An 8,024-nucleotide genomic window follows, 5' to 3' on the forward strand; every position below is an offset into this window, starting at 1 on the left:
GGGCCCGAACGGAGGGAGTGGTGCTCCACAGGCAGCAGCCGGCCCCGTTGTGCAGGGAACGCCTCCACGCCGCTTACAAGCAAAGATGGGAAGAGCAGAAAACGCAGAAAACGTGGCAGTTGCATAAGAAATTCTAATAAGAAATATGAAGCTTGCACAAAGATGCCCACCAGGGACAGCAGTAAACCTTCTGCACCTTCACGTCTGACAAGAGAGGACACGGCCTTAGAAATAAACTGGCAGAGGAACGGGTAAGGATGAAGGAGGCACACGGCACAGCAGGGACACACCACGTGCATGCCACCCTTCGTGCTGTTCTTGGGGAGACAGAATCAGCCTACAAAGTAGCTCCTTCAGCTCTGGTCATGAGAGGCAAGCTCGTTAGACAAATCCCAAGGAAGGCAGGCCTGAAAATGCAGTCAAACATATGGGTGTGCTCTGCCTGGCAAGGCTTGCACCATTTTACTTTTTTAAATGCACTTTCCTGCTCTGAAAATCGTGTTTGACAGCAAAAGCTGTCTGCCTCCTGACTACTGGATAACGCTAAGAATAAAGCACCCGCATCCAAGTGTCCTCTCCTGTACCACAACTTGAGGTTGGTGTTTAGGGGCCATTAAGACTGCCAATTCATGCTCTTGTTGAAAAAAATGGAAGAAAAAAATAAAAGAGACAAGTGCAAAACCAGAAATGAATGACCAGCAGCTGCCGGTATCTTCCACCTCCTGCAGCTCACAGTGGCAGTCCCCTGCCACGTTGCCTCCTGCAAGTGATGCAGCACACCCCGAGCTCCCAACAAGGGCGGGGAAAGCTGTAGAAGACAATAATTGTGCAACGTTACCCGTTCTGGCAAGTCTCCACTAACATTTTTAGTTTGTACGCTCCTTGTTCTGCAAACCAGCGAGGGACGTATTCTGCCCCTTCTTTCTCAATCTCTCTTTTCTCCTCTTCGTTTTTCTTTGCCCCCTTTTTTATTTGTTTTTAAACTTTTCCTCATCTCTTCATATCTCTCTACTAATTTGCTGGTGGCACTCCATAGACTGGGCAGCCCTCATCAACCAGGGAGTGTCACGACAGGCTGAGTCCACAGTCAGTTTTAAGAGAGAAACGCAGGATATGACACAGAGAGAGAACAACATTTCCTGAAAGAAAACAACAGCAACAAAATATCCCAGAACGTCCATAGTCAAATTTAAAATAGTTAATTAAGTCGGTATTTGTGGTTTCCCCCCTTCCTACTCTTTGCCTCGCACACCCGCACGGTTACACTTCAGCAGGTGGAGCACGCCGCCCTGCACGGGCAGTTTGAGGCTGGATGGCCGCAGTCCTAGAAATGAGCTTCTCCCCTGAAGAAAGGCTGAGAGAGCTGGGGCTGCTCAGCCTGGAGAAGGCCCCGCAGGGACCTTATTGCAGCTTTTCAGTACTTAAAGGGGGCTTAAAAAAGATGGAGAGTGACTTTTTGCTCAGGTGGATAATGCTGGGACGAGGGGGAATGGTTTTAAACTAAAGGAGGGGAGATTTAGATGAGATGTTAGGAGGAAATTCTTCCTTCAGGGGGTGGTGAGGCACTGGAGCAGCCTGCCCAGAGAAGCTGTGGCTGTCCCATCCCTGGAGGTGTTCAAGGCCAGGTTGGACGAGGCCTTGGCCATCCTGATGTAGTGGGTGGTGTCCCTGCCATGGCAGGGGTTGGAACTGGGTGATCCTTGAGGTCCCTTCCAACCCGAGCCGCTCTGATTCTATGGCAAGGCGCCCGGCTTTGCCCTCCCTTCGCTTCACAGGCGCCCTCCCTGTCCCCCAGCCCACACCCTGGCTTCGATCCCCGCTCCCCCGTCTCCTCCCAGCACTCTCACCTCCCCGTGGCCGTTTCAACCCCATCTCATTCCTCACATCTCCGTGTCCCCGTGACCTTTTTCTCCCACCCGGCAGGCTAGATTGGGAAGCCCCAGCCCCCCGGCACCGCAGCAAGCCGCGGAGGCGGCCTTCACTGCCTCCAGCGTCCCGCAGCGCCACGTCTCCGGCCTCTCACAAAGTGCTGCCACCCCACAGGGGCAGCTCCTCCCCACGAGGCCAACAAGACATCGAAGGCAAGACGGGAACATAATATTTAAGCCATGAGTGCTGCGAGGCAGCGGGAAGATGAATGGCCGGCTGGCAGGTTAATGTGCCTCGGGCCATTAACCCCAACTGGCCATTAAACCTAAGAAATGGCTTTTGTGCTGAGGTCTTTTTTTTTTTTCCTTAATAATTTCAAGACGAATAAAAGAGGGAAAAAAAAAGAACGCCAGCTGATGAAACATCTCCTAACGAGAAGCTCAGTTTCAGTCGCTAGGAACAGATCGCCCAAGAAACGAACGCCCCGCCCAGGCACAACAGATCCCATCGTGAGAGCTCATTTGGACGAGGTGCCCTTTCGGCCCCCCACCTCTTCCATATTTAAGAAAAACCAACCCTTTTGTGGCTCAGTACACACCACCAGTGCCGTGCTCTCGGCTGGCCACGGAGATGAGGCGGACAGGAGGTGGTGGTGGTGCGAGAACAGCCGTGGAGGGCAAGCGGAAGAAACAAGCGCCAGGGGCCCACACGGAGCAGCCAGCCCAGAGCATCTCTTCCTGCACAGAAGCAGCAATATTCCAGCCGCAATCTTCATTTGGTTTTACCTGCATTCTCTGTTATTTGTATTTTTATGACTGTAATTCTCTGGACCGATGGTTTCAGCGCTTAACAAGCGACTCCTTCCAGCTATATAGAGTCCCATCTACACGTACTGACAGCAGGAACTCTCCCTGTGCCCTGACATTCTTTAGGTTAATACACTTGATCAACTACCAAAATCACTTTCTAACAGTTTTTGGCTAACAGGCAAGTGTGATAAAACCCAGAGATCCTGCTAACATCTTGAGTGGCAGAAGAAGCTCCGACCCAAACCTAAGCACGCCGAATTTTATTTTGCTGGAGCTCTGCTGTATTATTTTTCCAAGAGCAGAAATGTGAAAATCATACACGTCAGGCTTCCCCACGTAGCCCTGAAATGAACACAAAGGAGCTAAGAAGCTATTTTTCCAACTCCGCAGGTCACCCAAGACCCGACGATTTTAGGAAAAAGCTATTTCTGTCACCACCATATTCTTCTCAAAGCACCACGACACATTTTAACAAATACAGGTTTGGAGTCCCATGTAATCATCTCAGCTTCCTCTATATTCAGCACAGACAATCGCACCGAGATTGCATTTGACACAAACTCCCGGTGTCCATAGAAACTGCCTGACAGCAAACGCAGGCGCAGCCTTCCCGGGGCTCCAGCTCCCGAAAGCGGCTCTCGTTCCCCACGTGGCGCTGTGACCCCCAGCTGCAGCTTCTGTACGATCTGGTACCACGTGGAAGACACGCCAGGGCTGCAACCCCAGGGCACAGACCCCCGGTGAGGCTGCGGCCAGGCCACCGAAGGCCAGGGGAAGGTGCAGGGCTCCTGGGGTGCCGGAGCTCCGAGCCTCCCCTGCGCCTCCGTGGAGGATTTTCATCTGCTTACCTATCCCGCAGCACGCACCGGGTATTGCCCTCGTGTCCCGAGCGGCACTGTACCACGTATTTCACTGCGACAACACCGTGCGATAAGGGGAATTAATTTTATAGGTCACGCCAGGAGGATACATGGAAACAAACACCCACACCATGCACAAAGAGACAGGCAACTCCAAACTATAGGGAATTTTGGATGAGGAAGAGCCAAACCCTATTTTTTATTCATACCTACGCTGCCTCTGCTATTAATATCTGACTTCTCTCGTGTGACTTTAGGCTATTTTAAAAATGAAACCTTGTTCCCATGGAGACAATAAGCCGGTCAGCACATCTGCTGGAGAAGAGGGGATAACATTTTTAAATGAGATTTTAAGGGCTCGGGCTTCCACGAACCCGTGCCAACGGCTCCACCAAGCACCCAGAAGGGATGCTGTTAACATAGCGAGCTGTCACCTGCACGATCTCCGTCACCTTCACGATCTCCGATGCTCTCGTTGGCCGACCCGTCCTCACCACCACGTGCCGTGCTCACGGATGAGAGCTTCTCATTAGCCAAGCGTAACGAACCTGCCTCGATGGCTCCTAGGTAGCTCTGCACAAACCCAAACAAACCCCACAGCTCGGGGACCTCTTTATTTATTTATTAGCAGCACGCAGTCGCAATCCAATCGTTATTTGCTTGCAAACAACGACAAAAATCCTTTTCCTTTTCCAGCGGAAGACTAATGGGAACATAATTTGAGATTCAATTAGTGCATTAAGAAGCATTCAATTAAGCCTCCCGGTGACACAGAGACAGGCAGCCACGCTCGCTCTCCAGATGAGGAACCGAAACTCGCGGGGAGCCTGCTGGCTTCCTCGCGGTGATGGCAGGATTACGGAGGGAAGCCACATTTCCTGTTCTCTGTTTCCCAACAAGAAAAGCCACGGAAGTTTCCCTCTACTGCCACTTCAGACTGGTGAAGCGCACCCCGCGGCCACCCCCTAACCCAGATGTGCAAGGAAAAACCCAACCAAGGCAGGATTTTGGGACGTGGGGACCAAGGCAGCCCTGTGACAAAGGCCAGTGCAGCTTCCAGATGTACACACCTACGTGGGACAGCCAGATGCCTCCAGCTGTGCCCAACACGGAGGCCAAGAAAGGAGGACACTCCAAGGGACGTGCAGGCAGCAAAGGTGCATCTGAAGCGCACTCAGCTCCGCTGCCTGGGATCAGCTCGGTGCCACCCCGCGCTGCTCGGGAGCACCCACGGGCTCCAGGGGGACACGGGCACGGACACCACCAGAGCCTGCCCTCAGCGGTGCCCTCCAGCAGCTGGCTGTCTTCAGAAGTCATCTCCACGGCTGGAAACGAAGCTCAGGCCATGGCGACGCCGGCTGGAAACACTGACCGACTTCTCCCAGAGCTGACGGCAACTTCTGTACGCTTCCTCCGTGGTGCTGTGCGCAGGGGAAGACTGCAAACCAGCCCCCAAGTCAGAGGGGTACTGGTGTGCTAGAACAAGACGCCCCATGGAAATCTGTTTCAGTTCCAGCACAACTTGTTTTGCCTTAGTGCGAGTCTGCAGGCTAGGTTAAACCAAAGTCAGCTGGGCTTCAGCAGGGTTTAACTTAAGAGAGGCAACTGCTGTACCAGTTAAGCACGCGGATTTGAGAACAAAGGCGAGTTAAAACAATGCCGCTCTGCCATGAAGACAAGCCTTGCATTCTTTGGAGATAGAGATGAATCTTTTATTCACCTGTCAAATGCTTTAACAGTTTCTAAATGCTGGATAGAAATAATGATCCAGCCCTGTGTCGAAGGCATAATCATATTCCATGACAGTAAGTTATATTTTAGAAATTAATGACTCATCGTAGAATTGAGCTCATCCTGGTAAATCACGGAGATTCTGATCTGCTCCCTTGCAGATATATATTTTACCAATCTAATCAGCATTTGGTTTTGAGAAATGCCTGGTTTGTTGCACATCTAGACCGGACTGGACACCAGCACTCGGCGTCACCCACCTCCCGCTACCAGGAATCTGTGTTACAGAAGACCAACGTCTCAAGGTCATCCACTGATGGCTCACTACATCCTCAGGAAGATGGCTTTAAAACAAGAATGGAAGGGGAAAAAAAGTTTACGAAAAGATCACTGCATCTGCCTATGTACATCACTGATCAGCAAAGACCAGAATTAATTCCTCTTAACCGGCAGCAGGAATGAGATTGCTCTGTCAGTTTGGCAACAGAACCCAGCACAGGCACCCTCCCACCCGAGATCACCACTTTACAGTACAGTCAGCAAATAACATCAACTAAAAAGCTCCAAATTGTACTTCAGGCCATGCAACGCTCTTGAAAAGTGCTGGTGTACAGAACTCAGCTGGCATTTGCCTGGGCAGACGACTGAACTCGTGCGCTTCACAGCTGAGAAGACACCTGAGATGGCGACTGGGTGGTTGGTTACGTGTCGTGTGTGCTAAGGGAAAGGCCTTCAGATTTTACAAACAACAACACAAACGGCTCAGATGCCCTTAGAGCTTTCCAAATCTGATATACAAAAACTACTTTGTCTTGACCGAACAAAGAGACGACTGAATGTGGATGCCAACATCCAACTAGAGTACACCGCTTGGTCCCGCAGGCAGAACACCACAATCGCATGTCCAGAGGCACAGGAAAAAATAACTAACCTGAAAACAAAGCAACAAAACTCTTTTGAGAGATATTCACTTTTTTTTTTCAACCATTAAAAATGTTGCCGTGGCTTAGGAGATGGTCAAATAACAGAAGGTTTTTCCTGTTTCCTTTTCCTCTCAATATTACAGATGAAAAAGCAGCGAGCACAAGCACCACCAGAGATACAACGCTAGGTTTAACCGTCTTAAAAGAAAGCCAACTCTAACTTCAATTATCTTTAAAAAATAGTCAGCAAAAAACCTTCCAGAAATAAAATGTATGTCTAAATATGGCTTTATGTAGTTAGATGTGCTTGCAGCGGACAACTACACTCAAAGTCTCTGGCAAGAGGTGAAGAGAATTTCCAGTGACTACTCCGAGTCTCTCAGAGGATGTTATTAAAGGGCCCTGTTGGTGTCCAAGAGCAGACAGCCCCGTATTTCATTTCCAACATGGGAATTACCACAACGCTTGCCTGGCAAGGCACAGGAGATAACAAGTAACAGCCCTGCAGAATGAAGGTCAAACCGTCAGGTCCAGAAACAGACAAATTTTGGTCGTGTCTTTAAGAGCATAGGCACCCTAAACTCGACTCCTGCCCATCAAAGGCAAAAATCCATCCCTCCTTCAGCTCACAAGACTTCATCTAACAAAATCTGCCCTAAATGAGAGAGGGCAGGCGGAGTGGGGACCTCGGAGGAGAAGACAGACGCCGCAGGGAGGGAAGGAGGCAGAGCTTGTGGGAGCAGCGCTGGGGCAGCAAGAAGCCCTCGTGGGTAGGGAAGTATCCGCGGCCAGGAGGAAGCTGGGATCCAGACAGGGGGTTGATTGCCACATTTATGTCCCAGATGTGCCACAGCTGCACCATTTTAATGCTCACCTGCCACGCTACCAGACCCATTCGCCTCCCTGGATGGAGGAATCCGGGCATTCCTCATCCTCTTTGCAGGCAATCACGCAGCCGGTATGCTAGTTTAATCGTGCCCGCAGGAGGGGCTGGAAGGTGGTTAACCAAAACCAAGACGTGTGAGCATTTCCCGCACCCCAAATGAGAGCAGCCTCGGCAGCGAGGGGCCGGCTCACACACAGGGTGCTGCTGAGATCTGCTGCTCGGCCGCATCTGGAGGAGGGGACGTGGCTGCGTGCCCCCTGCACAACCACGGAGCCCCTTCGGGTGCGCTGCTCGTCCCGTCTCCTCGTGCCACAGTCCCTGCTTCAGGCACCGACTGCCCCTGGGCATCCCTAGTCCAGTTACACAGACTCTGAGCTTTTTCCTCCCAAAATTGTATCAGCAGACACACAAAGGGTTTTAATGACTCCTGGCACACATACCTGGGAAGAAGGAGGTGCAGTCTCTGCCCCACCGACCCCACCAGGACCACCTGCAGCAAGGGAGCAGCCACCGGGGCACTTTATTTGGCAAGACATGGCGCTGTGACATAGCCTTTGGGCGACTTTTGTTGTTGTTCACGGGTACCCAACTTTTCCCAATGAAATTACTTGAAAGAAAGCACAGGCAACAAAAATGGTGCTACCAGAAGTCAAAGGAAAAAATAATTGCATTACAAGTCACGTCATGTCAACATAAAGGGTGGAAACAAAATCCTCGGGGAAAAACAAACAAACCAACAATGAATTATTATTACAGCGTTTGCAAAATTATAAGCATATGTTTTCAGCTGGCCTACTTATTCTCTTATGCCACCATGTTGATAATTGACTTCTGTCCCTTAAGGGACTTGTTAAATGGAATTGAGCAGCACCTGCCACGTCAGAAGAACAATTTTGTACGCCCGGCCTTCGCTCAAGCACGGCATTAACAGCTTCAGCGCCAGGCC

The sequence above is a fragment of the Cygnus atratus genome, chromosome 6, assembly GCF_013377495.2.
Source record: "Cygnus atratus isolate AKBS03 ecotype Queensland, Australia chromosome 6, CAtr_DNAZoo_HiC_assembly, whole genome shotgun sequence".
Taxonomy (NCBI): Eukaryota; Metazoa; Chordata; class Aves; order Anseriformes; family Anatidae; genus Cygnus; species Cygnus atratus.